Source organism: Lissotriton vulgaris, unplaced genomic scaffold (genome assembly GCF_964263255.1).
Source record: "Lissotriton vulgaris unplaced genomic scaffold, aLisVul1.2 SCAFFOLD_639, whole genome shotgun sequence".
NCBI classification, from domain to species: Eukaryota; Metazoa; Chordata; class Amphibia; order Caudata; family Salamandridae; genus Lissotriton; species Lissotriton vulgaris.
Genome location: NW_028251195.1, coordinates 119,519 through 136,592, shown reverse-complemented (window position 1 = coordinate 136,592; position 17,074 = coordinate 119,519).

Genomic DNA, 17,074 nt, shown 5'->3' with positions numbered 1-17,074 from the left:
AGGATTCACCCCCGCTACTCCCTACCAATGGTACCTTCAACATACCTGTACTCTCCATTTTTGACCATGAAACAGAGTCGTAACAATCCCAAGTCAAGTTTTTGTCGTGCTCTTTCGCTTTTCTAAAAATATTATCGTAACAGAACCACTGATTGCCCCCATATGATCCATAATACTCCATGATCCGTGACTGATAAATAGGCAATTCGGTCAGTAACTCGGGCCTACGTTCGCCCATGATGGCGGTAAAGATTCCCCATGCCCTGCCCCAAGTGCCAATGTTTTCGTCAACCTTAAAGGCGGCCATTTTTGCGCGCCAAACACTCGGATGCTTGAGCTCCTTTTGGCTCTTAACATGCTCCATCTCATAATGGTCGGTAAGCAAAGAGAAAATGTTTACATACTCATCTGCCCACATCTTTTCCTTAATTGCCAGAGGAACATGCTGACCCACCTTTTCCCTTCGTGAAGGTGCAGACCCCTCCCTCGCAATCGGCAATGGCCGCTTACCTGAACCAGAAGCTGCATCTGCCGCTGGACCTGATCCTGTTGCTTTTTCCACCGCCGGAGGCAGCGGGGTAACTGGCGATGGTGCCTTCACCGCCTCCCTAGTTTCACGCAGTTGTTTCATTAACACCCGTGCGTCGTCAGCCGTGGCGCCCTCGCTATCTTTCCCCAACCACGCTGCCAATTGTGCTGCTAACTCAGGAGGCATATCCTCCCCGGACACAGGAGTGACCACCACGGGAATCAGATTCCCCTCCCTCGGCACTGGAGTTGGCTCTTCAAGTGGGGTATCGGGAACCGGGGTGTCCCCCCCAGATGCCCCCCTTCTGGACCTCTTGCCTTTCCCTCCGGGAGCTGCTCCCGACAAAGGTCGTTTCGGTCCCCCTTCCCCGTCTTTAGCCGCCATCTGCTTCTTCAGATCAGTTACTTCTTTCATGAGCATACGGAGCATCTGATCGGTAGTAACTCGCTTTCCGACTTTCTTGGGCATTCTCAGACAGAGTATCTGTAAGACAAAAAAGAAAGATTACCACGCTCAAAATTGGCTCTTCGTTCCGTCTCGAGCTCACGTGCAGCGAGGAGGTGCAGCTTCAGAGCACAGGAACAAGAGGATGCTTTCTTGGCTTGTTGCTCCTTTTATCCGTCTTCAGGGCGGGCGTAAACCCGCCCCTGCCTGCCCCAAGGGCGTGGCCGGCCGCGTCAGTGTCTAGGCCAGCCCACTCCAGGGCGGGAAAAAGCACGCCCCGGCTACGCCGCTTCGGGCATACCAGCCGAGACTCGCCTCCCGCCCAAGATGGCTTCCCGGGGGGATCGTGGTACTCCGCCATACGTTCGGGGGGACCGAATGGTCGCCCCTTTCCATTCTGCTTGCAGATCAGCAGGTGGTTTTGGGAAACACAAACATGCTGTGCTGGCAATCCAACGATTCATACATGGAATCCATGCAATTATACCTGGCTACCAATAAAATGTGCATGTCTGTCTGTATGGGGTACACGCAAGTCAGCAGGTAATCAATGCAACCAGTATATCTTGTAGCAAATCCTCATATAATGCTTTCAGACAATTAGCTTGTACGTTTAAACGAATTATGTGTAAAAGCCACCATTATGTTAGTGAATCACAAAATGTGTATACTAACCTGAACATTAAACACATCTGTATGCTACTCGTGCAAATCAGTTTGATATATATGCAAACAAGTATGCTTTCCATATACGCAGGACATATGACAACAATCCTCTATATTATTTATCTAAACTAATAGAAAACAAGTCTAGACCAATGTGGCAGGAAAGTACCAGCATAGGGTAGGGTTTCAAACCACTATGTTACTCATATGAACGAGAACATTATGAGGGAAAACCAATAGGGAATTCATTTTAATCAATACATTTTACACTCACCATTGTGCTATGCATGCATGTTTAGTTTACTAACTCAAATGCACTAAATGGACATAAAAGTGTACTGTTGATAAACTGGTATACAGGGAGCTTTCATCAGTTTGATGTATTTTAAAACCCCACTCCTTAAACCATACGCAATGAAGAAATGCAAGACCACGAAAGTGCAGTATGTCATAAACATTTATGCCATCCAGCAGCTCATCACACCATAGGGTATACCATTAAAAGTATTCCCCATCAATTCAAATATATTTATTTTACTAAAGAATGTTGAGCAAGAGGTGGAACATGTCACACTGCATACACTTCCGTTTGCACGTTTAAAGACTATTACAATACCTCCCTTCGTTTATACCCAACCCAAATAACTTAACAAAGAAATTATGCAATTAACACAAATCATCTACAAATCTTGTTATAGAAAATGAGTGAGAGATGCAAAACAGTTAACCAAAAATTAGAGCACACAAAAACTCACTGAGACTGGAGAACAGGAAAGACCAACACATTCCATTTAAACCTTTTAGGTTTTCTATGCATCCTAGCACGTGCTCTCCACCCATGAGGCCCAACTCCCTTGTCAATATCCCCACATTTTTTAGGCGTATCAGTGAGTTCTTTTCACACTTTTTCAATCTTTCTTACATTCCACCACTTATTTCCCAAAATCTTCAAACATTTCCACTGACAGCTTTCTCCCTGGCAGGAGCCTTTAGCTTTGGGTCAATAGAAAGGATTTCTCAAACAATCTGAGAATTTGAACGTCCCCCTTTTATCTGTTGTGCTGTTTTTACTTTAACAGTTCTCCTTGGTTTTCTCCTGATATCTTTCATCCCCAGTATGTACGTCTTCAGCCAAACCCTCAAAGCTCATGCATCTCTAGTGCCATTTTCTCACCAACGCCGAATGCATCATAGATGCAGAAGTCCTCCTAGTCAACATCTTAAATGGACTGAATTCTGTGATGGGCTGGACTAGTGAAGTATGACCACAGCATAACCTACAGAAGTCTGTGAGTATGGCTGGATAGGTCACTTCAATTTGACCACCAAGTGGTACAACTTGCTGGCTCCTGTCACGGTATCATCAGACAGATGTGAAAATTTCTCCCTCTTCTTCCTGTAACTGCACTGCACTGCAAGGAAACTACAGGTTGTGCAGAATTGTGCAGCAAGTCTGCTGCATAACACCCCCAAATCACATTCGGCCAAGCCTGCACTGAAAGTATTGCACTGGCTGCCAATACAGGAACGCATAATGTTCAAATCATTATGCATAGCACACTAAACCCTGTGGGGGACTGGCTCTAAACTTAATCTTCCCCTAATAGCCTTTCATCGCCCGCAAGATGTCTGTGTTCAGCAAGTTTTTCCTGGCAACATTACCTCCGGCGGACGCAGGTTCTCGTATAATGTGGTAAGACTATGGAATACTCTACTGATCTACCTCCATGCAACGACTCACCACCTCACATTCCAGAAACAACTGGAAACATGGCTATTTCAGAACCTGCCTTAAAGATCTTCATCGGTGTGCTTACTGTTATTAGCGCTGGGATGCCTAAGGGTAGCCATGTGCCTTACCATAAGTTAATTAATAATATTAATAATAATAATGATAATAATATTAATAATAAACCCCACAGCTTTATTGACATCCACTTTCGCACTTGTTGCCCACTCACTGTACACACATTAAGGGGCCGATTCTGATCTGGGAAAAAGTGCTCCGAATAGCCGTTCGGAGCGTTTTTCCCATATGAATAGTACCCTGCAATGTCCCCCGTACGCACAACGAAGTACGATTCGTACCAGGAGATGGACTCCGTACGAATCGTACAGAGACCTTATGACTCTAATCTCCATATAAGTCTCACTCGGAACCCGCTGCACGCGACTTCTGTACGGTTCGCGGCTGGTTTATATGACCCAGCAAGTACGATACGTGTCGGGTACGCACCGTACGACCCTTTTTCTACTGGAGCTGAAAACAGCCGTAAAAGCAGAGTTCGCGATGAAACAGGTACCGAACGGCCCCCCGGGTTTGGTGCGTACCCCCATGATTAGAGGGGTACGGCGCGTACCCCTGCAATCATGGGGGGTACGCACCGTACACCCAGCGTACATGGGGTACACACCGTACCCCATGTATGCTGGGTGTATGGCGTGTACCCCATGTTCGCTGGGTGTATGGCGCGTATCCCCTATGATTTCAGGGGTACGCGCCGTAACCCCTCAATTCATGGGGGGCACGCGCCGTACGGTGTGTATGTGATTGTGCGCTTTTCCTTACGAATCGCCCTTACCTGATAAGGACCGTACGACTCGCGTCCTGATACCCCGGTCCGGATCGCACTCGTCGGGTCGTACGGCGTGTGTACGAGTCGTACGGAGACGGCTCCGGATGCGAATAGTACGGACGGTAATTTTACCTGATCGGAATCGCCCCCCAAATGTCATGTTTTCCTCCACCAGACCATTTGCTTGCAGGCAATAAAATATTATTCAGCAGTGCCTTGTATTATCTTCTTATACAAATGTAACAATTTCCTTAACGTAAAGTACATTCCATTGTCAGCATGGCGCTCATGTAGGGCCAGAGGCATGGGCACCGTCCAGAGGGGAGCTGCCTGAGTTTAACGGGTTCTCTGGGAGAATTGGACAGGGTGAAAGCTCCCATGAGGGCCTCACAGGGGCCCAGGAGGGAGAGTAAATGTATAAATAAGGACACCCTGCTAATAATGTCAGCTCCCAGGGAAACACTACTGTATACATAAACCCCCCAGGCAACTTCCCAACAATTCATGACATATATATATATATATATATAATAGCAGCCCTTCCCGACGTTGTCCAGGTATGAATTGCTCTTACTTAAACCAAATTCGAACTGTTAGAGAGAGGCTATAAGGAAAAAAATCTAGCTACTACCCTGCGCAAGGTTGCCTTAATTAAAAGAGAAACCCTGTTGTTACCGAGGGCAGTCAGCAATAGTGAAGAAACTTTAAATACTCTGAGTACATGTGAAGTAAAAGAGAGATCTAATAATACATGTAGATTCATTTCAACCTTAAGCAGGCAATCTAAGGTCATCAGGTAAATTGTAAATAAAGAATGGCGAATTGTGATGACAGATGGCATCCTAAAGGATATTTATACTACCAAGCCCAATTTCACTTTTCGCAAAGCTCATTCTATGAAATCCGACTTGGTTAAAACCAGTCCTGAGATTTTCAATAGAGATAACTGGCTTTCTTCCCGTAATGGCTTTTTTAAGTGCTCCTCTTGCCGAGCCTGCAAATTTGGCTCCAATACCACATCATACACATGTGCATTCTCAGATCGGCCCATAAAAATCAGAGGGCATTTTACCTGTAAAACTGAGTATGCTGTATATATTTTAACCTGTGTGTGGTTTAAGATACGTTGGAAGCACAAAGCTCCCAGTACAGGCAAGGATTTTACAACATCTAAGGGCCACAGTAAATTCGGACCCTACATATCCTGTGGCAAGGCACGTAAAAATGGAACATGGAGGTAATCTGAATGTTCTTAGCTATTTCGTGATAGACCACATTCCCACTAGTAAAAGGGGTAGGGTTAGGGAGAAACAACTCCGCCAGCTAGAAACCAGCTACATTGTAAAGCTAGAAACTAAGAGTCTGCGGGGCCTCAATATTTGCGAAGCCCTTCGCCACTTCTTAGGATAATTCTGAGACACGGTAACTTGAAACTACACAGGATCGTTTATTTATGAGAAAGTCAACATGAATTAAAATCTTATATGTATTTTTTATAAAATATGGAAAACTCCCCATTTATATAAATAAATAAATAAAGGTCTTAAATTGTGAAAGCCAGCGCCATTCTAAAATAGCTACAAAGAGCTTCAACAGGAAGCACTAATAGATAAAGTAAAGCAGGTGCTCGAGTTGAAGGTCAAATTAAGTTACACAATTATTAATCACCCCAAGTTTGGGGTGATTAATGATTGTTTAACAGAATTTGAGCTTCAACTCGAGCACCTGCTTTACTTTATCTATTAGAGCTTCCTGTTGAAGCTGACTTTTGTAACTATTTTAGAATGGCTCTGGCAGCTTGCCGGCACCATTCTAAAAGAGCTTCAAAAGTCAGCTTGAACATTTGACCCAATCCGTTCCGCTCACGGATATTGCGGGAAATTCGCGAATCTCGCGGATTGCGAACTTACTGAAAATCCGCCCATGCTTAGTATTTTGTACAGTTAACAGAATCTTAGGGCAGCGTAGAATTGCATTTGCGTTAAGGAAAAAAATGTTGAATGTAATGCTGTCCTTAATGTAGAAGGAAAGCTACATTGAAGGTGTGAACGCAGCTGTCCGCAGTGTAAATTGAAGGCCGTTGTTGACACAAAGATCGATGAATGCTATTTTGTACAGTTAACAGAATGTGAGGACACAGTATAATTGTCTCTGCTTTAAAGAAAGCAAGGCTGAATGCAATGCGGTCCTTAATGTAGAAGGAGAGCTCAATTGAAGTTGTGAATACAGCTGTCCCCAGTGTAGATTGAAGGCAGTTGTTGACACAAAGATCGATGAATGCTATTTTACCTTAGTTAACATAGTCTGTAGTGAGGACACAGTATAATTGTCTCTGCGTTAAGGAAAGCAAGGCTGAATATAATGCTGTTCTTAATCTAGAAGGAAAGCTGATTTGAAGTTGTGAACTCAGCTTTCTGGAGTGTAGATTGAAGGTAGTTGTTGACAGAAAGATCGGTCAATGCAAGTTGTGAAAGTTAACAGTATCTGAGGATGCAGTATAATTGTGTCTGTCTTAAGGAAAGTAAAGCTCAATACAATGGTGTCCTTAATGTAGAAGGAAAGCTGAATTTAAGTTGTGAACTGAGCTGTCCATAGTGTAAATTGAAAGCTCTTGTGAGCAGTTATAGATGAATACTATTTGTGACATTCTTTTACAAAATCGGAAGACATAAAATCCATTAGTCTCTACCTTAAATAAAGCGAGGCTGAATTCAATGTTTTCTGTAGTAGTGGATCTCTTGCTATGAAGTTTTAATTTTTACTGACCGCAGACTGTATTGAAGGCTGTTGTAAGAACAGATATTGAAAATAATGTTAGTTCTAAAGCTGAGTTGAAGTTTTGAACCCTTCTGTCCACAGTGTAAATGGAAGGCAGTTGTTGACACAAAGGTTGATGAATGCCATTTAATCACAGATAATAGAATCTCAGGATACAGTATAATTTTGTGTGCCTTAAGGAAAGCAAGGCTAAATGCAATGCTGTCCTTAATGTAGAAGGAAAGCTGAATTCAAGTTGTGAAGCCGTTAGTCCGCAGTGTAGATTGAAGGCAGTTGTTGAGACAAAGATCGAAGAATGCTATTTTGTACAGTTAACAGAATGTGAGGACACAGTATAATTCTCTCTGCCTTAAGGAAAGCAAGGCTGAAAGCAATGCTGTCCTTAATGTAGAAGGAAAGCTGATTTGAAGTTGTGAACCCAGCTGTCTGGAGTCTAGATTGAAGGTAGTCGTTGACAGAAAGATCAGTCAATGCAAGTTGTGAAAGTTAACAGTATCTGAGGATGCAGTATAATTGTGTCTGTCTTAAGGAAAGTAAAGCTCAATACAATGGTGTCCTAAATGTAGAAGGAAAGCTGAATTGAAGTTGTGAACTGAGCTGTCCGTAGTGTAGATTGAAAGTTCTTGGGAGCAGTTATGGAGAATACTATTTGTAACATTCTTTTACAAGATCGGAAGACATAAAATCCATTAGTCTCTACCTTATATAAAGCGAGGCTGAATTCAATGTTTTCTGTAGTAGTGGAGCTCTTGCTATGAAGTTTGAATTTTTACTGACCACAGAATATATTGAAGGTTGTTGTAAGGACAGATATTAAAGATAATTTTAGTTCTGAAGCTGAGTTGAAGTTGTGAACCCTTCTGTCCGCAGTGTAGATTGAAGGCAGTTGTTGACACAAAGGTCGATGAATGCCATTTAATCAATAAAATCTCAGGATACAGTATAATTGTGTGTGCCTTAAGGAAAGCAAGGCTAAATGCAATGCTGTCCTTAACGTAGAAGGAAAGCTGAATTCAAGCTGTGAACCCGGCTGTCCGCAGTGTAGATTGAAGTCAGTTGTTGAGACAAAGATCGGAGAATGCTATTTAGTCACAGATAACAGAATCTGAGGACACAGTATAATTGTCTCTGCCTTAAGGAAAGCAAGCTAGAATATAATGTTGTCCCCACTGCAGAAGGAAAGCTGAATTGAAGTTGTGAACCCAGCTGTCCGCAGTGTAGATTGAATGTAGTTGTTGACAGAAAGATCGGTCAATGCAAGTAGTGAACGCAGCTGTGCGCAGTGTAGATTGAAGGTAGTTGTTGACAGAAAGATTGGTCAATGCAAGTTGTGAACCCAGCTGTCCGCAGTTTAGATTGAAGGTAGTTGTTACAATAAGATCGATGAATGCTATTTTGTTACAGTTAACAGAATCTGAGGAGACAGTATAATTGTCTCTGCCTTAAGGAAAAAAAGGCTATGCAATGCGGTCCTTAATGTAGAAGGAAAGCTGAATTGAAGTTGTGAACGCAGCTGTCCGCAGTGTAGGCTGACGGCAGTTGTTGACACAAAGAGCGATGAATGCTATTTAGTCACAGATAACAGAATCTGAGGACACAGTATAATTGTCTCTGCCTTAAGGAAAGGAAAGCTGAATACAATGCTGTCCTTAATGTAGAAGGAAAACTGAAGTGAAGTTGTGATGCCCTTAGGCGCTACTGCTGCTGACACCGGGGTGATTTTGTGACTTTTGCCGTACCTGCTCCTTCCTCCCCAGCGGCTGGACTTGGCTCCGCCCCCTCGAACCAGGAACGACCGGCCGGGCTTTGCTCCGCCGGTCCAATGAGCAACCACAACACCCAGGAATCATTGGGGCAAACGCCCATGCCACCACCAAGCACGCCAGGAGGCGCATAAAGCCGCGTCAGGGGCTGAGTCCTCTGATGCCCTTAGACGCTACTGCTGCTGACACCGGGGTGATTTCGTGACTTTTGCCGTACCTGCTCCTTCCTCCCCAGCGGCCGGGCTTGGCTCCGCCCCCTTGAACCAGGAACGACCGGCCGGGCTTTGCTCCTTGGGGCAAACGCCCACGCCACCACCAAGTGTGCCAGGAGGCGCATAAAGCCGCGTCAGGGTCCTCATCCCGCGAGGACGCGTGCGGGACGAGCCGGGCGAAGCCCGGGCAAAGGGCAGGCCATCTGTGGCCGTCCGGGGCTGGCCGAGGCTGGGCTGGGCTACTCCCCTAATATCCTGCAGCCCGCATCTAACGGAGACCCATGACTTAAGTCTCTGAGCTCTGTCAGTAAGGATATTTTGCTCCACATATTCTTGCATTTGACCTTTGTATTGCGTTTATCATTTTTTGAGATGTCTAATATCCTAAATTCAGGTCGACAATCTCTAACAGGAGGCTCCGTCCAAGGGACCCTGGATGCTTTTATCACAAGAGCCACCTCAGTACTAGAAAAAGAAATTATGTTAACTGAGCGGCGCATATTCCTAGAATGTCAAAGAAAACGCTCTTCTTTAGGGATTATTCAATCAGCAAAGTCCCCAATGCATGCTACTATATCCTCCGAACTAACCAGTACTGTAGGAATACCTTTACAATTACATGACCTCCCAGCAACCCCCTAGACCCCACGGGACTCTTCTAGTCTGGGCCTAAAACTCCCTTCAGTGTCAGACGATTCGCTACCCTTAATCGGTGGTGATCTAGTATCAGACAAGCCGACCAGTTTTGGGAATTTAGGGCAGGCCTAATCCCACGAAAAGAAAGAGGGGTGGGCGCAAGCATAAAGGTAGCTGAGCAAACGTTTGCCGGATAGAAGGGACTCCTATCACACCCAAAAGCCCAGAATCAGGCGAATCCACTCAAGGCCATTTAAATACACACATTGTGCAATTGCTTATGAATAACATCGAGCATTTAATTAAATCACTGATTTTACCTTTAATTGAGAAGGTTAAACATTTGACTGAGCAATTGGGATCCATTTCAGAGGTCGGAATTGCCAGCTCAAATTTACTAAAAGAGATGGCAAATAAAAGTCAAACCCTAAATAAATTAGGATAGTACCCAAAGCTCCAAATAATGTGACTCCCAGTAAATCACTCCCTAATACCCGGGATAATGCTATAACAGGTAAACAAACATCAAAATTTCCCCCTGACCTTACTAATAACAGGGAAACATCAGATAAAAGACAAGCAAACATGAAATGTCATGAAACTTTGGGTAATACACAGAGGACCTCCCACAAAGATAAGCAGACTATAGGGCCCGTCCAACATATAGACCTCCCTCCGGAAGCAGAACCTCTTGTCATCGTTTTAACAGGGGTACCTGAGTTAGCAGTTGGAACATTTGAAAGCTATCAAACCCTTAAGAACAAGGTCATGTTTTGGCTTAGAGTCAAAAGGCCATTACCGCCCAACCTAGATGGCGAAATTCTATTCGTCAGAAGGTTGGGATGGGTTGCTAGAAGACCGAAGGATATACCGAAGGATGTACCTGGGGACGTAATCGTCATAAACTTTAGGGATCGAATGACCACTAATTACATTCGAGATTGGTGCACGGGGGATTATAAGGGAGGCATATCCACCAAAGATGTAAGTTACTTCTATCCAAAAGCGCTGGTGACTAACCCCCCGAGCAAGGGCAAACAAAGATTACATAATGATATACCCCCCATGTTCAAGCATGACACCTCAAATCGCTTCTCCTTATTAATGGGGATGGAAGGGGTAGACTGACGGTCACTTGATAACAACAAGATACTTGGGGACGAAGAAATCCCAGTATCAGGTCCATCCAGTTTACTGGTCATGAATAGTGTGCGTCAGTCCACCGTTCCTTGCACAAAGGGTTTTTGTCTCTCAGTGGTAGATAGTGTTACGTCACCTGGTGACATAATCCCAACCTCTTTGTCCAGACAAGGGGAGTATATAAGAAGCACTCCGACACTAAGGTCAGCTGTTGAGGGGGGTCCCCTACACTCCGAACTACCAGGAGTGACCCTTACAGTGGAAGCGGGGGCTCCCACTCTATCGGTAACCAGTCAGTATTCATAGGGAATATGGAGTGTAAGGAAGTAAGAGCCGATGCACTGGAGAATAAGATAACAATCCTGTCATGGAATATTGCTGGGATATGATTCAAAAGAGGGGATAGAAAAGGAGAGGCTTTTCTCTCAATTCACCACATTATTGCCCTGCAGGCAACATGGGAAGGTAGAGAAGGCTACCATTTGGATGGCTATCAATCATTTAGTAAAGTTGCAATACCGTCTATCATGGGAAGAGCCAGGGGGGGGCTTTCGCTGTTATTTAGTCTACAATTACTGTATAAAGCAGAACTCATTGCGACAAGTTCCCAAAACATTTTAGCAGTAAGATTAGAGGGGGATAATCTGCCTACAATCCTGGTGGTTAATTTTTATAACTCTTTCACCCGGTGTGATGAATTGGGCCATCTGAGAGCCCTATCTGGGTTTCTGGACGACTGTGAGGAACAGAATGATACGCTTTATCATCTCTTAGTGCTTGGTGACTTCAACATACATTTTTGTCACATGCACTGTTTCCAGAACATGGATTCTGATAAAGACCCTGTTGGGAATACCCACTTCGAGCACACTGGGCAGTATTTGGAGAGTCTTTTATCAGCCCATTATCTGTTTGCAGCAGATCAAGAAGAAACTCAGCACCCTGTCCCCATGTTTAACGGGTAAGGCAAAAAGTCTATTATAGACTATATTTTAGTGTCATGTCTTAACAGGCTCTTTGATTGTCACACAGAGAGGATTTAGTGACCATAACCCACTTACGATAGATATTAATATCAGGGCTTTCAAAAAAGAGACTGTTTCTGCCCCTATCTCAAATATAAGTATAGATTCTAAATGCCAAGGTCGAAGATTAAGGTGGTAGTTGATTTCCTGGAATGTCTGTACAGGAGTAAATCTGAGGACCTGACTACTTGTTTAGGTGCTAGTGCAGACCCAATGGAAATCCTCTGTGCTTTTAACCGTATCACAGAACAGGTAGCAACCAATTTGACTGGGAAAAGTAAAGTTAGGCCCAGGAAATTGGAAAATTGGTTTAACCAAGCCTGCACTGATACCCACAGGGTGCTCCTTGAAGTATTAAGGGAATCAGATAAGGATTCCCAGAGGATTGCTGAGGCAAGAAGGGCCTAGAAGAAATCTATCAAACGAAGGAAAATCGAGCTAAAAAATATGGCTTGGGTGGAACTTTCCAAAGTGAGTGTCCTGAAAAGTAGCACACAATTTTGGAAAGTGATTAACAGTCCTCTTTTCAATGAGATAGAAAATATAAACAAGGATTGTATCATCCCTCCAGAAAAGTGGGTGGAGAATGTTGGTGGTCTTTATGCAGATATAAATAATTCATCTCTTACGATTCAGGGTGATTCTGAATGAGCAGGAAAAATTAATTTTATTGAGGAAGAAGTCTTGGATGCTATTGAGTCCACGGCCCATGGAAAAGCCCCAGGACCGGACCAGGTGCCGGCAGATTTATACAGGGCAGATCCGCATTATTGGGCAAAGATTTTAAATTCTGTTTTTAATGCAGCTACTAAAGTGGGTCCTCCAGTGTCCTGGGCCAAAGCGGTTGTTGTCCCAATATTAAGAAGGGTTCAAGAGAGGACCCGGCGTGCTACCGGACGATTTCTCTCTTGGACTCGGCGGCTAAAATAATGGCAAAAGTCATTCCAGAAAGGTTGACATCTGGGTGGAAGATAATGCTGTCATCTCTGATCTGCAGTACGGATTCAGAAAAGGGAGAGGCACTGTGGGTCAATGCCTCAATTAACATCTCGTGATAAGGAAGTACACGGTCGCAAAGCAGGGGGACATACATCTAGCTTTTATGGATTTGTCCACTGCTTTTGACCTTGTAAACTGGCAAAAACTTTGGACTTCCCTGTTTGACATAGGGTTGGACCCCATACTGATATCCTTCCTAGCAGTTATCCATGAGAACACCACCGCAGCTGTTCGTTATAATGAAAATGGGGGCCTGACAGACGCCTGGCCAGTAAAGCGAGGGGTAAGACAAGGGTGTATCCTGGCTCCCCGGCTTTTCACACTTTATATTAATAAGCTGGGCGATGCTCTAACTTCAGCATGCAAGGATATCCCGAGAGTTGGCCCAAAAAAATTCCCGCTCTTCTCTACGCAGAAGATGCTGTGTTAGTGGCTAGGACAGCAAGAGGATTACAATCGCTTTTAGACTGTTTTATTGATTTTATGGACTCATCTGAAAACCAATTTTAAAAAGTCACATGCCATGTCGATAGGCAGTGGACAGGCGAAAAAGGCATCATTCTTTTGTAAAGGACAGGCGCTCATTAAAGTCTTCACCTTCCCATACCTGGGCATTGTGTTTGATGATAGAAGGACATGGGCGATGCAACGTGTTTTGAAGAAAAACACACTAGCGAGGGCCACAGGAGCCCTGCTGGGCTTTGTGAAATGCTTAGGCTGTAAGTCTCTTCCGGCCCTCATGAAAATCTACAACACCTAATGTGTGCCCATGATGTCATATGGGAGTGAGGTATGGGGCTATACTAAAGCAATGGAGATCCAAACTGTTGAAAATTTCTATTTCAGAAAAGTGTTGTCGCTTCCTCAATCCGCACCCATTTTTATATACATGAAGATCTGGGGGTGGGTTACATTTCAGATCAGATCGCTGTGGCACCGATATTAGGGTGGCTAAGAATCTGGGCACAACAACCCCCGAATTTAAACCAACTAATTATCCAAGATTGTCTGTCCCTAGACATACCTTGGATCCGGTATATTAAAATGTATATTAAAATGCAAATGGATGCAATGGGTCGCGCTGATTTGTTCACAAACCCTAGGGCTTTAAGTAAAATTGCAATTAGGGCAGTAAAATACAATTTTTTAAGCACGCTACAAAGGGAGGAAGAGGAATTGGTCAAACCCTTGGTCAGAAATTTTGATAGGCTATGTATAGGGAGAGAGATTCAGCCGTTTCTAACCTTTGTGAGCAAGCCATTCCACCTGTTTGTCTTACTATGGTTTAAGCATAACATGCTACCATGGCTGTTGTCTTTTCCCTGAGGGTTTGCTAATAGTGGGACTTTGGGGTTGTGCCCATGTGACAATAATTCTGAGCAAAACGTGCTCCACATGATCTTTTTCTGTAAGTTTTATGTATTACTACGCAAGAAATTTATTTTTCCACTGTTAAGAGGGAATAATTTTGAGCAGGTCAGACCAGCTTTGGTCTACCTACAAATGCTTGGGACCACTGTGGTATGTTTCGGAGTGTCGAGTTATATTATTGGGGCGATGAGATGCAGAATGAAATTATCGATACCTTAAAGCCCCTCTCTCCACCCCGTCTGGAATGCTGTCCCCAGTATTTTAAAGATTTTTTATGCTGTGACAATTTTTATATGAATTTTAGATCTTTTTGTAAGCTGACAATCTTTAGTGTGTGATACATTTTTTATCTTGCCCATGTGTCTGCCAAATGTAAAGCACTTTTATTATTATAATGTATTTAGATGTGCCACCGTTGTATGTAAATGTGATCAACTGTGAAATGTAATATTGTGGTGTGCTTTTATGGTTTTAAACTTTTTAATCGAATAAAGCAATTCTTTGACTTTGACTTTGACTTTGAAGTTGTGAACCCTGATGTCTGCAATGTATATTGAAGGTGCTACTCGACACAAACATTGATGAATGGTATTTTGTACAGTTAACAGAATCTGAGGACATAGTACAATTGTCTGTGCCTTAAATAAATTGAGACTAATATGTCATACTCTGTTTTAAGAGTTTGCAGCATTCTTAAATGCACAAAGGCAAGCATTACGTTTGATACCATGCTTATGTCATCAATAATGAGAAGTTTCATTTTCTTCAAGAGTATTCACATCAAGCTTCTCCAGATACCTTGTGGTATTGTAATTTGTTGTTATGCTCCATAGGTATTATAAGTAAATGATGTAATGTAGCATTGGTAATGTTAACATTTGGTTATATTTTTAATATAAGGAAGTTATTACAAATATGCAATAAGGAAATGATGCTGAATATGGAACTATTCTACAAGAAATAAGAATTGGAGAAATGACTGAACATGTCAAAGAAGTTTTACAGAGACGACTAGTTTGAAATTTGTTTCCAAAAGAAAATATTGTTGCTAAGCATGTAGGTACTTTTAAAATAATTGACAACCCCATTGAAGAAAAGCAGCAAGTGTAAAAATATCCTACTTTGTTCAGCCGGGGTATTAACTACAATTAAAAGGTTTGCTAAAGGTCATTGACTTTGAATCAGAAAATGAAATTGAACAATAATTGATAGCCCCTAGCCAAGAAAGGCAGTTAGTGTGCAAATTTTCACTGCCTTCGGCCGGAGTCGTAGGTACAACAAAAATCCTCAATAAAGGGCCACGAGTTTGTATCAGAATATAAAATTCACGAACAATTGATAACCCCTAGCCAAAAAAGGCAGTTAGTGTGTAAATTTTCACTGCCTTCGGCCGGGGTCGTAGGTACAACAAAAAGCCTCAATAAAGGGCCATGAGTTTGTCTCAGAATATGAAATTCACAAACAATTGATAACCCCAGCCAAGAAAGGCAGCAAGTGTGCAATTTTTTAGTGCCTTCGGCTGGGGTACTTGTTACAACAAAAAGGCTTGATAAAGGGCCTGTAGTTTGAATACGAATATGAAATAGAATAGTTGATAACCATAGGCAAGAAAGGCAGCAAGTAGGTGTGTGTACGTGTAGATAATGTGTTGATTGAGTGGAACATGAATAATGTAAAAACTAAGAAAGGCTGTAAGTGTGCAAATTAGCCACTGCTATTCACGGGTAGTAGTTTGCAAAAAGGCTCAGTAAAGGACCTGCACTTTAAACTAGAATAACAAATACGTTTTTTTTCATACATGAACGGCAGGAAGTGCGCAAATTACCCACTGCCATTAACGAGTAATAGTTACCAAGAAGGCTCAATAAAGGGCCTGTACTTTGAATTTGTATTACAAGAAGGATAATTGATAACCCCAGCCAAGAAAGGCAGCAAGAGTTCAAATTTCCCACTGCCTTTGGGCGGGGTAGTTGATAGATTAAAAAGGGCTTGATAAAGGGACTGCAGTTTGAATAGGAATATGAAATTGAACAATAGTTCATAACCCCTGCGAAGAAATGCATCAAGTGTACAAATTTCCCACTGCCTTCTGCCAGTGCAGTATCTATATGAAAAAGGCTTGATAAAGGGCCTTGACTTTGAATCAGAATGTGAAATTGAACAATAATTGATAATCCCTGTCAAGAAAGGCAGTAAGTGTCCAAATTTGCCACTACCTTCGACTGGGGTAGTAGCTACAACAAAAAGGCTAAATAAAAGCCCACGAGTTTGAATCAGAATATGAAATTGAAAAAGAATTGATAACTGCAGCCAAAAAAGGTAGCAAGTTGGTGTGTGTTATGTGTAGATGATGTGTTGATTGAGTGGAATATAAAAAAGGTGAAAAATGAGAAAGGCTGTAGATGTGCAAACTATCCACTGCGTTGTCAGGGAAGTGGATCTTTGGATTTCCAAGTCATTATACGGATAGGGCATCAAATTTTGCAGTGTGAGCATAAGAAATGGCTATGACATCGAAGGAAGCAATGTAAGTGCATTAAGTTACCATTGTGGGGGGTAGGGCTGAAAAATTACAACACCAGGCCCATTTCAGGGACTCTACTTTGAATTAGAATAATACTTGGCAAAGGCTGCAAGAAAGTTAGGATGTAGGTGTGTTTTAGGTAGTGGATGCAGAATAAGGTGAAAAGGAAGAAAGGTAGCAGAAGTGGAAACAACCCACTGCCTTGTAAAGGAAATAGGTGCTTGGTTTTCCAGTCCATTACAGACTGTGAATCAGATGGGAGTCAGTGGGAACCTGAGAAGCGGGTATCTAATATAAGGAGTTAAGCATGTGCACAAAGTACACACACTGTGCGGTAGAAAGGACGCAAGAAAGGACGCAAGTGTACAAATTACCCACTGCCATTCTCGAGTAATAGTTACCAAGAAGGCT